General features: G+C 32.4%; 1 protein-coding gene and 1 pseudogene across 2 annotated transcripts in view; one reads left to right on the plus strand and one right to left on the minus strand.

Annotated features, from left to right (window-relative positions):
• Positions 1–17,479, minus strand: part of LOC111681149 (flotillin-2) — a 347,120-nt gene that overhangs the window by 174,788 nt on the left and 154,853 nt on the right. The gene's annotated exons all lie outside the window — the stretch shown is intronic.
• Positions 3,583–16,247, plus strand: LOC111681984 (annotated as a pseudogene).

Here is a 17,479-nt window from a genome sequence, read left to right on the forward strand (position 1 = left end):
GCAAAACTCGTTTTAATTTTAAAATAATAATCCATATTGAAAATTCACTTCTTATTAATGCCCCAAAAATTTTTAATTATTATGCATTTCGTATAACAGTAATAAAACACATAAATATAATTATTTTTACGTTAAAATTTTTTCACTTCGCATGTGTGTGTGTGTATTTGTATGCATGATTATTGATCATATTTCCGCATTGATTTTGACCAACTTACGAATCGTAGTAGATTATTGTTTTAAGTTAAAAATAATCGCTTTTTTGAAGAAACACAAAAAAAGAAATGAAATAAAAATAAAAAGTGTGTAAATAAGTTCAGCAAAATGGTAGAGTATGGAATAATCATACATATACATTAGAGTGTCCCGAGGAACAGCATTTTTAAGAATTTCATGTAGGAATACCTACTCAATCGATGTGTATTAAAACGCAAGAAAAATAAAAAATATATCTTAATGAATGGTCCTCAGTTCCCCATCAGTGATTGAATGCATCGTTTTAGAGGTATTCCTCCTAAAAAGTGGTTCACGGGACACCCTTATATACATAAATGAAAAGAGAAAAATTTCAATTTGTTTGAAATTTTTCAAATATTTTTCCCGAATACCTTAATGTTTAGATATCATAATTTGAAAAGTCTTCTTAAAGTTTAGTGCCGATACAATTTGTACTTAGAAGCCAGAACAATATTGGATGTAAAGCATATAAAGCGATTATAATGAGAGAGCTATAAATGAATGATTCATTTTACTACCATTAAAAAAAAAGAAGATATTGGTTTTGTCATTCCGTTTTTAGCACTTTCAAAATATTGACCTAACCCCAAACAAGTTTGTATATTCATGGTTCTTATTAAATTCCAGACATGTGTCCGTCCATTTGTCTGTCTATTAAAAGCACGATAGGGTCCGAACGCAAGTTGAAGTACGTTATAGTTAAAGTTTGTTTGTCTTTCACGCTTTCGTATAGACCCCATACAAGTGTCCCCCCTCTGGAAAACAGTTTTTAAAGTCATAAGATTTCAAAGTTCAAGTAAAACGAGGAAATTCGACATATTTAAGTTTTTTTTTACGAGAATCTATGTATAATTGACCCTTTCTCCCGTATAAGATCACTTTCAGAAACGACTTTACCGGCAAAAGAAATTGAAAAGCTTTAAAATTCGTCACAAATAAGTTTGATACAAGTAAACATGTATCGATCAAATTTTAAGAGAATCGTCTATAATTGACTCTACCACCCATATAAGTTGCCCTTCAGAAAATTACTTTAACGCTCATTGCTCTCATAAAAAAGTGTATAGCTATTAAAGTTTTCACAAATAAGTTTAATATAACCCAAAATTCTATGAGCATCGGCCTGTAATTGACCCTTTCCATGAAATAGTTCATAAGGATCGACTTGTAATTGACCACCCATAATGTTGCTTTCGGCATAAAAAAAGCTTTTAATGCGATAAAATGCAACACAAATAAGTTTAATATATGATCTAAGGTTCATTCATTATTGACTTAAAAATAAGTATATATCAATGTAATTCGTCCTAAATTAGTTTTAAGTAAAATGGGAGCTGCAAAACTTAGTCCCATTTAAGTCCAACAAAAAGAAAACAACAACAACTACCAAAAGAATAACATTTATCACCACTTCAAAAGTAGCACCAAGTGAATTTGTTTACCTTCTGTGGAAGTGCTATATATTGACTTCCAAAGAAGCGAAAATAAAAATTACTTGCTGAGGATGGCTTCAGAATGTAGAAAATTTGGAATTAAATGAAAAGAACATCCCTCCTATGACAAGCGTGTGTTAAAATCATGACTTCTTTAGGTATTTTTCAATACTTCTATGGAGTAAATTCTACTCCTTTTTCGCTGCTTTGGAAGTTGTTGTTTTGCTGTGAGGTCCTTCCCAGAAAATGGGGTTTTAAAGTTATTATTTGTTTAAAAATACGAGTGGACGACATCAAATTGTGGTTGTTAGTTAGTTCGTTAGATAGTTAATAAGTTAGTTAGTTATTTAGTTATTTAGTCATTTAGTCATTTAGTTATTTAGTTATTTAGTTATTTAGTTATTTAGTTATTTAGTTATTTAGTTATTTAGTTATTTAGTTATTTAGTTATTTAGTTATTTAGTTATTTAGTTATTTAGTTATTTAGTTATTTAGTTATTTAGTTATTTAGTTATTTAGTTATTTAGTTATTTAGTTATTTAGTTATTTAGTTATTTAGTTATTTAGTTATTTAGTTGTTTAGTTATTTAGTTATTTAGTTATTTAGTTATTTAGTTATTTAGTTATTTAGTTAGTTAGTTAGTTAGTTAGTTAGTTAGTTAGTTAGTTAGTTAGTTAGTTAGTTAGTTAGTTAGATAGATAGATAGATAGATAGATAGTTAGTTAGTTAGTTAGTTAGTTAGTTAGTTAGTTAGTTAGTTAGTTAGTTAGTTAGTTAGTTAGTTAGTTAGTTAGTTAGTTAGTTAGTTAGTTAGTTAGTTAGTTAGTTAGTTAGTTAGTTAGTTAGTTAGTTAGTTAGTTAGTTAGTTAGTTAGTTAGTTAGTTAGTTAGTTAGTTATTTAGTTATTTAGTTATTAAGTTATTAAGGTATTTAGTTATTTAGTTATTTAGTTATTAAGTTATTAAGTTATTAGGTTATTAGGTTATTTAGTTATTTAGTTATTTAGTTATTTAGTTAGATAGTTAGTTAGTTAGTTAGTTTGTAAGTTAGTTAGTTAGTTAGCCATTTAGTGAACTCATTTCCCCGTCTATTTTTTTTAAGTGAAGGGACGTCCTCTCTGGAATACTATTTACTTTAGAACAGGATATTTCACACTGGTTTGCTTTGTTCTTGCCCTTAATATTTGAACAGTTCTCTATGCGCAAAAGCCAAAACTAACTCCGGCGAAAAAAAATTAAAACATTAAAACCCGCGATTTCAATAATACATTTTTTTCCTTATTTATTTTAATTCCATTTTTGTAGCTTGCTAAAAATTAAAATTACAACTCATTTATAATTTTCTATAATAAAATTATAATTTGATTCGGCTCGGCTACCAGTATCAATTTCGTCTCTTATGTCTTACAAATGAAGTGATTAATGACTGATTTTAAAAATATTTTTGATCTATTGTGCGCAAGACCTACATGTGGAACATAAAATTAAACAAAAAACTACGAATATTACAAACATTTTTTTAACAAAAATTTTGAAATTTTGAAATTCAACGTTTTTTTTTCTTTCGTATGCAGTTTATGTTAAAACCCCATTAGTTTGTATTATTTTCAGCCCTTTAAGTTGACTCTAATAAATTGTTACACTTAATAAATACCCTTCACACTTAATTATCTTATTATATACATAGTTAAAGTTTAAACGAAGTTTATTTTACGACTTGTGTCGTTTCATTATAATGGTTAATTTTGTTAAGATAAATTTTCGTATTTAATTTTAATGATTTTTTCTTTATTTTATTATCATTTATTTTTTTGTTCGCTTTGAACATGATTTGTTTATTTGATTGACATTTGTTTGATGTTTGACGTTTTATGATAGTTTATGAGGATTGTAAAAGATCTGAGAGTTTAGTTGGTAATACGACTTTCAGGCGGCAAGTTTATAAAACGGTTTAACTGAAATTTGTCTTGAGACAAACAATAATTGCAGTGTTTTAAGTGTTTTAAACGGTTTGGTTTTTCTTTGAGTGGTAATAAAGATAATAAAAAAAGAAAAAGCAAAAAATTTGAACAAAGTTTGGTTTATGAAAAAAACTATTATTAAGTTTGCAAAATATTCAAAATGTTCCAATTTTTATAAAAAAATTTGTTTATTAAAAAAAACTATTTATTACTTTGTAAAATATTAAAAAATTCTTTAAATCCATATATATCCTTGCGCAAACCTTTAAAAACGCCTTTTAAAAGGCAAAAAATCAAAAGACTTAAGCAACATACTTTAACTTTGTGATTCATCATCATACAATGATAATTAATACTTTAATTTGGTTACAAATCGAATGTGTGTCCGATGTGCTAAAGACCTACTTTAAATACAATTTGAATTGTTAAAAACTTAACGCACTAAACTAAAAAGTTTCAATTCAAATAATATTTAAGTAAAGTGTGACTTATTGCACGTTGGCAGACGTTTAAATGTGCAGTTTTAAGTGAAATTTAAAAAAAAAGAAATAAAAACAAATAAAACTGTGACATTTTATTGCTTGATTAAATAAGCTAACAAAAAGCATTAGGGTAGTATGATTTTAAAATTTTTTCGAAATTTTAAAAAGATCATAGATTTATGTGTAGCGTCCGTTGCTTGCTAGTGGGCAAGTTTACTTAAAGATCTTGTGATACCTTTGTGATACCCTAATGTTGAGAGAATATTTTTCCTCTCTAAAAACCAGCCGGTGTTTCTAAAAAAACCGATCATGTTTACTAGTGATACATCTCAGAGACAGTTCAGATCATGTAAAAGAGCTCTATCAAGATAGAAATAGTATGTGCTCTTGTTAGGCTTGGCAGTCACATAAAAGGTGTTGTACCGATTCCCCTTCTTCTTTGTTTAGTGGTTACCCATACGTTCCAACATATGTCCAATCGTACAGTGCCCTTTAATTGTATCAGTTAGAAACCTAATCGAGTTCTTACTAAGAGACAAAAAAGTCCTAGTCCAATCCGTTATCAGAGTGGGCTAAAGTATTCTCGATATTTTTCAAGTGGTGATATATAATCATCTGAGTTCTGTCTCACTATTTGAGTGAGTCATCTATAAATATTGTTAGATGAAAGGGTTAAGTCTAGAGACGACCCTTTTGGTTGCGTATTCATCCGACGTGCAGGTGTCAGGTATTTGGAGAGACATTTTACGGTGGTTTTTCATCCACTGGGTAGACTAGAGACGGTCTACTATTTGCCCCTGAATTCTTCAATGAAGAACTTAGGTAGGAATTTTTGTACATGGCTGGTCCGGTCCATGTACTTTGTTGAAGTAATTGTGCTATCTAATCTCCGTTGCGGAATGACAGGCAGCATGGGATCAAATCCCAATGCGAACCCCGACAAGGAAAATGCAATCAATGGTCTATAGTCAATAGAAGGGAGTTCGGGAGACAGGAATGTCGAGAGTTTAACGTGAGTACCTGCCGTGACGGCGTTATCGCACGGTGATCTTTTTCAACCACTGGGTAGACATGAGAACGGTATACCATCGCCCCTTTGTTCTTCAATGAAGAACGCCGGTGGCAATTTTTGTACATTGGTTCTGACCAGTCCATGCACAAGTACTTTGCTGGAGTACTCGAGCTATTTAATCTCTTGACCATTGGATGGCCTCTGTTGATTCGGCAACAGCACCTAGAGACGTAACCGGTAGACCGAAGTACGATCATCAATAAGCCGTACACATTGTTCTTACTCACAGGGACACACTGTGGTAATTCTGATATGAAGATAGTATACCCTGAACATATATGGACAAGGAAGGAAAATTAAATGGTATCAAATGTATATGATACCTTTCATCCATTATCATTCAACCCAGCACAAATCTCATATATACGATACATAAGCGATAAACATACGACACATTCATTAGGTAGACGGGTGGGGTAAGGCCCACCGATCCTCACATTCATCCCGTACCATATACAATTAATACCAACTCATTTCCAACGCTTTGTCCCACAGTCACTCGACTGCGGGTTACCTGTTGTTCTCGGTAACAGCACGGAACTTATTCCGAAATATTGACTATTATCATGCATCAGTCTTTTAACCGCCACTGTGGGTTTAAACCACAGCCACTACGTGGATTCCGAAGGACCCTCAACCAACTGACCAGCCAGGACATAGTCCTGCGGGCAACTGGCCATCCATAGTACCAGATTATGCGGTGCTCTGGCCTGACCTCTGGCAATCTATGCGAGGACTAAGCCAAACTGTAGACTGTAACCAATTTTTCAATCCCGGTCAGATTGGAGGTATTGGCTACCTCTTTATACCAGGGATTGCAATAACACCAAGGCGGAGGTCTCACCAAGGTAACATGCCCCCGGGGGAGTTGGAAATACAGTAGAAGATTCAGTTTTTCGGAGACGCTTCTCGATCCCGTAAACTTTTCTGTCTTTGAGACATCACAATAACTTGAGATCATGTGGCTCCTTAGGACAGGGTTTATGGACCAATCAGATACAGTTGAAAATTCAGTTTTTCGGAAGGCACGGGATCGATACTTTCTGTCTTTTAGATATCAGTACAGATTGAGATCATGTCGTCCCTTAGGACAATGTTTGCGGCCCAAACATCCCTTGTATCGCTAGTTTGGCTTGACGGACCTATGAAATAATAAAAAGCTTTAGAAAATTCAGCTCTTCGGAGAAGCTTCCCGGTCCTGTGCGCCTTTCTGTCTTTGAGCCAGTAGAATACATTAAGATAACTTCGTTGCTTAGGCCAATGTTTACGACATAATTAGATACTTTTGAAGATTTTGGTTTTTTGTAGAATATTCTCTATCTCGTGCCCCTTTCTGTCTTTTAGCTATCAGTATAGATTGAGATCACGTCATCCCTTTGGACATTGTTCGCGGCTCAATCATCCACTGTCGGTATTCTGGTCTTGTCGGGCATATGAAAAGGTCATAACATTTCTCTCTTAACAAATTCACTTTAATTATTTAGTGATGAACATACTTCGGAAGCTGTACTTGTTGTTGATTTAGTGATCAGCTGCAACAGATTTTTTAATCAAATTTTCTAAAAAGCTTTCAGCAGCCTCAGCAACTAAAATGTTGCATTATTTGTTAAAATTTGCACCAGCATAACATTAATCAGCATTATCTTGCTGCGGTGATGCTTAACTACTGCACTCATGAGAACATCAGAAACAAAAGTGTTGCCTACATTGACTATTTTTTGGCTAATGCGGCAGTGCTGCACAAATACTTTAAAAAACCGAAATTCCAATTCAATTTCTTAACATCCTTAACACTTTTCTTACGATTACCCTTAAATGTAATAAATAATTCAACTTTATGTTAATAAACTATGTAAACAATTTAACTTAAGCTAATTTATTTAAACAATTTATTATTGTTGTTAATATTTTTCTTTTTAACATTTTAATATTTAAAACATTCAACTCATGAACCCAAGTTTCTTGCATTTAACCGCAAACAATGCGTTGAAAAATAGCAGACATAATACATAAAACGCATTGTAAAAGTGTGAAATGTTTTGGTGTGCGTTTCACACATGGTTGCAATAACAATGAGAAACTGAGAAAAATATAAAGAAAAACAATGCATTTGTTTTACAACAACAACAACTTTAAAATGAAAATCACAATATTGTTTAGAAAAAAAGGCAAAACAATAGATGGAAATAAATGAAAATAATAAAATATCACTGATATTTTATTGTAAAACTCTTAACATATGGTTTCGGGAAGTTTGAAAATTATGCGTTTTTTCTATAACGAGGTCTTCCTACTACCTGATTGCTTGCTCTCAGTATTACACTCGAAAAAAATTTTGAACAAAAATCTTGAACTAAAGAAGTTTCACTATTTTTTTTGTGGTGTAGGTTTGCTCAAAAGCTTGTTTATATTCTCAGTTACAAACTCCCACATCTTCTTACTTCCCTAAAATCGTTTTAGAATGTGTTATCATTTGAGAACTTAGGAACTGACACCTGCATTTAACGAGTACATCCTTCTTATATATCTCTACATGTAAATGAATTGTACACTTACCACTTTGTCCACCACGGAAGCAAAGGCATCCACTAAAGATCGTCTATTATCAGATGACTCGTGAGTAGAACAACTCTTTAGAAAAGTTTCTATTTTGAATTAATCTAGCCCGATATTGAGGATACACTATTCTAAGAACTCTATTATTCTTTAATTTTTAAACCTACGTGAGCACTATCTTATCCTTCATATGTCTAACAAGCTAGAAATTAATAAAACCAGGTTTAGATAAGCCACAAGGCTTAGTTTAGGTTGATAAGATGATGCATACTTCATAAAATCTGAGGAATTACACCTAGGAAACTATCGGGCCAGTTGCGCGCTCTAAAAACCTTATGACGTTCAGAAACTATGTTTTCTAAACGTAATTCCAATCAGTGTTCGGAAAACTACCACTCTCAATATAATTTAGACAAAATTTTGAAAATTTGTTCGTATCCGCACGTTCAATGGTTTTGCATTCGTCAGGTTGACTACCACTAGTTCTCCTCCCCTTAAAGCTATTAAATGCGCCCATTCTTTGCTTGGTACCCATATAATGTAAACCCTTACTCTGGAAGAGTATTCGGTTAAAGCTTTTTTATAGTCCACATACTATCATAGATTTAACTTAATCATTTGATTTGTCCACATTTGGCTGTCTTTTCCTTTTAAAGCTATTACGTTCGTCTATTTGTAGCAGACAAATCCCGATTTGTCTGGTAGCCATATCATGTAAATAAAACCTATGGAAGAGAATTCATTACAGTAATCCAAAACTATCGTAAATTTTACTTAATTACTTAATAACGCCCTCATTGGCTTATGGAGGTCGGTGTTATATTTATTCTCGGACTTCTGTCTGAAAACTAATGCGATTAGGTATTTTTAATTTTTTATATATATCTTTTAAATATATCTTTAGTCGAGTGTGACTAGGGTTGTTCGCGAAGATCGAACAAGTACATTGGTCAGGTGATCATGTTGAACTCATGCTGATTTCGTGATCCAGATCTTATACCTTATATTGGAATTTTGCTTGTTGAATTATCTGTTTTATATACTGCGTATCAGGGATCGTCCCGGTGTCTTATTTTGGAAACTTTGGCGTAAGATGGCGGATATTTTTCATTACTTTGAGAAGACGGGGAGCCCACATTCTTCATAGGTTTATTCTCAGTTTTAACTCTTCGGGAGATCTAAACCATTTTTATAATGTCCCATATATTGTAATATTGAGATTTCCTATGTTTTCTTCCTTCTCTGTCCAAATTTTGTACTCTTCACTATAGTGAGAATTAATTTAAACAATATAATTTTCCGACCCTATAAAGTATCTATATATTCCAAATCCTTAGAGATACCGGAGCAGAGATATAAGCCGATGTAAATGATCGTCAGCGCAATCATTTTAGGTTGCGGCTTATTATAGAAAATATAGGCGGCGGCTAAATTGTCGGCTCAATTTAAATTTTTCTTCAGAAATTGACCTAATAAGCGTTTACTATATTGAAAAATCTCTGTTATATAGAAACCTGTCTCTATATAAGTTTTTTCTGCAGAAAAATTAACATTTATAGTAGTTTTCACAATTTTAATATTAGCACAATATTGTGTGGCAACACTTTTCAATTTGCAATAATAATTTAAAATAGTGGCAACTCCGTTCAAATTGAAGAATTTATTTTCATTTGTGATTCCAATTTTTATCAGCGGCTACGGCATTATCTGCCATTGACACCCCGGGGGCATGTTATGTTAGAAGAAGATCCCTTCTTGATGTAATTGCAATTCCGAGAAAAAAAGGTTCTATCACTGGTGATGTCAAATATAACCTCGGAAAGATTTGACATGGGGTAGAAGCTAAGAACTATATAATTGTATACCACGGCAAGGGCAGAGTTGTACAATTTGTCTTGTCCCGGTTTTTGGAGAGGTCCCTATGAAACTATCATTCGGGATAAGTTTGGTGATGTTGTGGAGACAACAGATACCCCACAATAGAGTTACTGTGGGACTAAGCGTTGGAAATATGTTGGTGTCAAGTGTAAATGATACAGGATATAGAGGTGCAACAATTTTAGGTCTGAGGCGGCTGCTTATTATATAAAATACCGGCGGCGACCAAATTGACGGCTCAATTTAACTTTTTCTTCAGAAATTGCGTTTATTATATTGTATAATAGTCTGTTATGTAGAAACTTGTTTTTTTCTGCAGAAAATGGACATTTGTAATAGTTTTCACTTTTTTAATATTAGCACAATATTGTGTGGCAACTCATTTCAATTTGCTATTAGAATTGAAAAAAGTGGCAACTGCGAAATTATTTTCTGAAATACGTGTGCGAATCCAATCTTTATCAGCGGCTACGTTTAAACTGACTTAGCTTTTAATACGAAATATGGTGGCTCGTCTTGCAAAATATTACCGGCGCCGATTCGGCTTGTATCCCTGGCGACTTGTAGCCTGCTTGGGCGTTACACCTAGCCGCCGGTACTGGGGTCATTACTCCCTTCGCCGTAAAATTGTGTACTTTCTGGATTTTTCTATATTTTGATTTGATTTTCGGTATACTAACCGTAGCGTTTTTTACCTAACCGACAAGAGTTTTTATTACAGCCGCCAAAGACCTGGGAACAGATGTTGCCCTGGAAACAGACGCTGACCAGTGAGCCTCTCACTATGAAGTGTTAGTTTTGTTTTTAACTTTATATTATTACAACTTTTTCCCTAAGTGTAAAACATCATGATGATGTATCATATGATTAAAGAAAAAAAAAATACGGAAGATTAAGTTTAAAATAAATTGAGGTTTTCATATCTTTTTCAACAAAACAAAAGACAATGCGGTAATTGCGTGCAGCAATAAAATTAAATAACATATGAATTGTTAAAGACAATGTAATAACTATATTATAAAAAAAACAAAATCTAAATGATGTTCAAGTTGTGGTAAAAAGATGTAAATATAAATTTACTATATGCCTTAAAGAAACATGCAAAAATATTAAACATAACTCAAAATTATGGTAATAATTTATGATAATTTAAAAGAGGCCATAGATAAAACGGAAAGAGATATTGGTTGAAAAGAAATGATGATTTTTTTATTTATATTTTCTTAAGGAGTGTAAATGCAAATTTTTTTAAGTAATATTTGTTTTGCAAGTAAAATTTGTAATGAATTTAAAACTTTTTTTAAAAAAGTTTAAAAGCGGAAATCTTTTGAGAGCGAATTTCCATAAGGATGCAAATTTTGTTTAAAAAAAAGAAACAGCAAAATTATATAAAATTTTTAGTTTGTTACACAAAATCCTTTTATTTTTGTAGCAAAATTACAGGCAATACTTTGTCATTTTATGTATTTTGTAATGTTAGTTTCGTTTTTTTAGTTTGCAGCTTGTTATTTCCCAATTTGAAATAAATTTTTTTACAAAACCTGATTTGTCATGGATTTCCGTTTTCAAATAAAAGAAAATAAATGATAGACAGACAGACAGACAGACAGACAGATGAAAGAGTCAAGAGACCAAAACCAAACCTATGTTATAATAAAAAATTTAAAATGAATTATATTAAATAGAAAACATTTAAATGGCAATGAACTTGAATTCAAGAAATAGTTTAACTGACCATAAAGCCATGAGAAACCATAAAATTATGCTGCTAAATAAATTTATATTTTTACAACCAGTTTAAGATCTTTGTAAAAGTAAGAGAAAAAAACAAATATTTTGTAATCATTAATATTAATGCTATAGCAAGACTTTATAACTTTATGTCTTTTTACTGCAGTTAATTTTAATTTAAAAAAAAAATAATTTTTTTTATAAATCAATTGTCGTCTGTCTACTCAAAACGTTTGACATAATTTAGCAACAAAAAAACGCTTAGCACTGAACACTCTTTTACTCTTGTTGTTTTCTTAAAATCATGTCTATTAATTAATACCTGCTTATTAAATTTTTTCTTTTGTAAATTGTTTACAAAAAAAAATAAATAAATAAAAAAATCAAATAAAAATATTGCTTGCGAAAAAAACAAGTTTGTTGCTTAAGTTTTTTGTTTATGTCTATAATAAACTATAAGCGCGTTATTATTATTGTTGTTGCTACTGCAAATCAGTGGTTTATTTGAACGTCAAATGGTTTCTGGGTTTCAACTGCAATAATAATCATTATTTTTATAGATCAGCAACTTTTAGGTTTTTTTCTATTTTTTTCACTAATTTGTATTTCCTTCCGAAGTAAAAAAAAAAATCGCTCGTAAACATCTGTCACAGCGAGAAAGACATAAATAACTGGATATATTTTAAAGTTTACACATGTTTAAAAGTTAACTCTTACAGGAAACTAGTCACAAAAATAGTCCAAATTTTTTTAATACTTCCACATATTTTGTCAAAATTTTCTAACAAAACACTTCACCTTAATATTCATAACAAATTCCCTTCAAAAGTTCAAACAATTCAAAAAGTTCACAAACATTTTTCAAACAAAACTACACAAACCAAAACTTTTACACACAAGCTTTTCCAGACAAAAGCTCACAAGCTTTTCCAGACAAAAGTTCACAAACTTTTCTAAAAGAATGTCACAAACTTTTCCAAACAAAGGTTCAACAACTTTTTTAAATGAAAGTTCAAAAACTCTTCTAAAGAAAAGTTCAAAAACTCTTTTAAAGAAAAGTTCAAAAACTTTTCTAAAGAAAAGTTCAAAAACTATTCTAAAGAAAAGTTAAAAACTGTTCTAAAGAAAAGTTCAAAAACTGTTCTAAAGAAAAGTTCAAAAAACTTTCCAAAGATAAGTACAAAAACCTTTCCAAAGACAAGTTCAAAAACTTTTCTAAAGAAAAGTTCAAAACGTTTCTAAAGAAAAGTTCAAAAACTTCTCTAACGATAAGTTCACACTTTTGAAAAAACTTTTCTTAAGACAAGTTCACAAAGTTTTCTAAAGAAATGCTCACAAAGTTCTATAAACAAAAGTTCACAAAGTTTTCTAAAAAAAGTTCACAAACTTTTCTAAAAAGCTTCAGAAAGTGTCCTAAGTAATTCTATAGAAAAAGTCACAGCTTTTCTATGGAAAAGTTCACAACTTTCCTATAGAAAAGTTCAGAACTTTCGTATGGAAAAGTTCACAACATTTCTATGGAAAAGTTCACAACTTTTCTATGGAAAAGTTCACAACTTTTCTATGGAAAAGTTCACAACTTTTCTATGGAAAAGTTCACAACTTTTCTATGGAAAAGTTCACAACTTTTCTATGGAAAAGTTCACAACTTTTCTATGGAAAAGTTCACAACTTTCCTATTGAAAAGTTCACAACTTTCCTATTGAAAAGTTCATAACTTTTATATGGAAAATTTCACAACTTTTCTATGGAAAAGTTCACTACTTTTCTATGGAAAAGTTCACTACTTTTCTATGGAAAAGTTCACTACTTTTCTATGGAAAAGTTCACTACTTTTCTATGGAAAAGTTCACAAACTTTTCTATGGAAAAGTTCACAAACTTTTCTATGGAAAAGTTCACAACTTTACTATGGGAAAGTTCACAACTTTTCTGTGGAAATGTTCACAACTTTTCTATGTAAAAGTTTACAACATTTCTTTGGAAAAGTTTAAAACTTTTCTATAAAAAAGCTCAAAAAGTTTATCATTCTTTCATTTTAACATATTGTATAATATTATAATATTTTAAATACTAAAATTGATTTCAAATTATTCTCTCTTTTCAGTTTCCTATATTTCAATCAATTAAAATATGGGACAAGAGATATCACAACAAAATAAATGTAACACTTCTAGACGACAACAGCAACCTTTTCCTCAGCAACAACCAAACTTTCATCAGCACCAAGACAAACAAAACTATCAATCAACTACGTTTCACAAAAACAACTCCCCAAGCTTTTCTATACCCAAGCCACGCTACAAGCAACACAAAGAATTAATCTATACCTCGTCCAGCATCTCTAACGCTTCTTCTACAGACGACGAATACTATCGACAAAGACAGAAGTATAACTTGGCAAAACAAACGTATGAGAAAGCGAAAATATCGAAATCACAATTAGGTTCACGAAAATCACTCGACAGTCATTCCTCAACCTCGGATTATCAATCGAGTGCTTTTGAAACAGCCGAAGAGCTGTATCGAGATATCAAGGGTAATTATAAACGTAAGAGTTCACAAAGCACTGACAGTGGCATTTACTATTCATCGTGTCATTGTACGCCCACTCGCTTTTCTTCAGCTGCATCGGTAGCAAGTGGTGGGGCCACATCTGTTGTTTCCACCAAATCAAATAAATCATTGCAAAAACAAAAAGATTATTTAGATCATCATTTATATATAAAATCATATCTTGATATTTTAGAAGAAGATCAAAAGGCAAAGGCTCAATATAAGGTGGCCAAACCGGGAGGTATACGCAATTATACCCCAAAAATATTATCAGAAGTATCACTATCGACCAGTGCCCCGGAGGCCAACGGTTTTAGTAAGCAGAAATCTAAAGTTAAAGACGATCCGTGGATCTGACAATTACTGAAAAATGGCATTTGGTACAATGACATCTTTGCTCGGTATGATACCCCTACTGGCAATCGGCATGAATTACTATCGTTATCAAACTGTAGATCCCGAAAATAAGGTGCAGGAGCCGCAAGTAGTAAGTTTGGGAAATTGCTGTAATGTAATGCATTGTTTTTACGATATTTCTTCTTTTATTTTAGATAAGACGTCAATATGATTTTGTGGTTATAGGTGGCGGTTCAGCAGGGGCAGTGGTGGCCAATCGTTTGTCGGAAATTAAAAACTGGACGGTTTTACTTTTAGAGGCGGGTGGTGATGAAACTGAAATATCCGATGTACCCGCCTTGGCTGGTTATTTACAACTCACTGATCTGGATTGGAAGTATCAAACCACCCCCTCTGCCACTCGACAATATTGTCAAGCCATGAAAGGCGATCGCTGTTTTTGGCCTAGAGGCAAAGTTTTGGGTGGTTCTAGTGTTCTCAATGCCATGGTTTATGTTAGAGGTTCCAAAAATGACTACAATCATTGGGAATCTTTGGGTAATCCTGGCTGGGGTTATGAGGATGTTTTAAAATATTTCCTTAAATCGGAAGATGTACGTAATCCCTATTTGGCTCAGACGCCTTACCACGAAACGGGCGGTTATCTGACTGTACAGGAGTCACCCTGGCGTACTCCTCTTTCTATAGCATTTTTACAGGCGGGTCTAGAAATGGGTTATGAAAATCGTGATATTAATGGTGAGCAGCAGACAGGTTTCATGATCACCCAGTCAACAGTGAGAAGAGGTTCTAGATGCAGTACCGGCAAGGCTTTCATTAGACCTGTGCGTTTGCGCAAGAATTTGGATGTACTTTTACATGCCCAAGCCACACGCATTATTATAGATAAAAATAAAAGAGCTACAGGAGTGGAATATATAAAAAATGGCCGCAAGAATATAGTGTTTGTAAGAAGAGAAGTAATTTCTTCTGCCGGCGCCTTAAACTCACCCCAACTATTGATGCTGTCGGGTATAGGACCCTCAGATCATTTACAAGAAATGGGCATACCGGTAGTATCTGATTTGCCTGTGGGCAGTAATCTACAAGATCATGTGGGCTTGGGAGGTCTGACTTTTGTGGTAGATGCTCCTCTTACCGTTACGCGCAATCGTTTCCAAACTATACCCGTTTCCATGGAGTATATTCTAAGAGAACGTGGTCCTATGACTTTTACGGGGGTGGAGGGTGTGGCTTTTCTTAACAGCAAATATCAAGATCCTAAAATTGATTGGCCCGATATACAATTTCATTTTTGTCCCAGTTCCATTAACTCAGATGGTGGTGAACAGATACGCAAAATCTTAAATCTACGAGATGGTTTCTATAACACTGTCTACAAGCCCTTGCAGAATTCTGAAACCTGGTCTATATTACCATTGCTGTTAAGACCTAAAAGTACTGGCTGGATACGTCTTAATTCCCGTAATCCTCAGCAACAGCCTAAAATAATACCCAACTATTTTGCCCATCAGGAGGATATAGATGTTTTGGTAGAGGGCATTAAATTGGCCATAAATGTTTCGAATACCCAAGCTTTCCAAAGGTTCGGTTCGAGACTGCATAACATTCCTTTGCCGGGCTGTAGACATTTGGAATTCAACAGTGATGCCTATTGGGGCTGTTGCATTAAACAGTTCACCTTTACAATTTATCATCCTTCGGGTACTTGTAAAATGGGTCCCAGCTGGGATACCACTGCCGTTGTTGATTCGCGCCTAAGAGTTTATGGTGTCTCCGGTTTACGTGTGGTAGATGCCAGTATTATGCCCACTATTGTCAATGGCAATCCTAATGCTCCTGTTATAATGATAGGCGAGAAAGCTTCTGATATGATTAAAGAAGATTGGGGTGTACGACCGTTACGCAGGCAAGGTTGATTAGCAAAGTGCGTGTTATAAAGTTCCATTAAGGCTTCCATTATAAATTTGTTAGAAATTTTAAGTGAAAAAAAATCTAAGTAAAAACTAACTAGTCAATATTTTGTTATTGTTATCAAATTTGTCTTTTATATATAGAAAGAATCAAATGAGAAAATTTATTTATTTTATTATTTATGTTTTAAAATGTTTTCCTTATTTTGTATAAATTTTATTTTTTAATTTTCTTTAATTTTTTCTTTACTTTAAGTTGTAATATTTAGTTAATTAGTTATTTTTTTAATAAAGAAAAACTATAGATTTTTAAAATAGTTTTGATTTTTTAAGGTTTTTTCCTAGAAAATTATAGTAAAACCTCCAAGTTCAATGACTCCACCACAATCGTCGTTACCTATCGGTATATGTAAAGAGAGAGAGAGAGAGAGAAAGCGAAAGTTTTTAAATCTAAACTGGATTCCCGAAAATCACAAGATCATAAATTTTCACACATACATCATACAAGTTAATAGACAAAGTTATAGTTTCATATACTTTAAAGTTCAAAGCTCTTCTTTGAACTACGTCGATTACTAGTAGTACCTACTTGGGGCATTTTTCTTTTGCTATTATCATTGAACTGTGGACTAACCTATGAACTAGTTTCTTAATAATACTATGGACTAATCAAGTGAGTAGTCTATGTAAGAGGATATTCTATAGTTTATTATCTATTCAATTGACTTATATATGGACTAGTCTATAGATTAGTCTGTGGACTACATTCTTGACTATAGATGGGTTCTAGTTCAAAAGTTCGGTTTTTGTAATTTTTTGAAATGTGAACTTCTCGACTTTTTCGTCTCATATTTTCAAAGTCAATTAAAGGACTTTTGTTAACAAAATCATCATTACGACCTTTATTTACAAAGTCATCTTTCCGAATTTTTTCTTACAAGAATATTAATCACATATTTGACGATAAAGTAAAAGTAGATTGGAGACCGTTAAGAAAGGATATTAGATGAATTATTGTTCAAACCAGGCATGGAAAATTTAAATTGCAAAATAGTACTAGATAGAAGAATAGTCTATTGACTAGTCTTTGAACTGTGGACTAACCTATGAAATACTTTATTGACTATACTATGGACTAGTCTATGGAAGAGGAGTCTGTTAGATAGTTTATTAGTGAGTATTAAATAGTCTATAGATTAAACTCTGGACTAGACTCTAGATTAGTCTGTCGACTTGAATATGGAATAGGCTATTGGCTAGTCTTTTATATAGCCTATTGACTACTCCATAGACTAGTATACGTG

The sequence above is a fragment of the Lucilia cuprina genome, chromosome 3 (genome assembly GCF_022045245.1).
Source record: "Lucilia cuprina isolate Lc7/37 chromosome 3, ASM2204524v1, whole genome shotgun sequence".
NCBI classification, from domain to species: Eukaryota; Metazoa; Arthropoda; class Insecta; order Diptera; family Calliphoridae; genus Lucilia; species Lucilia cuprina.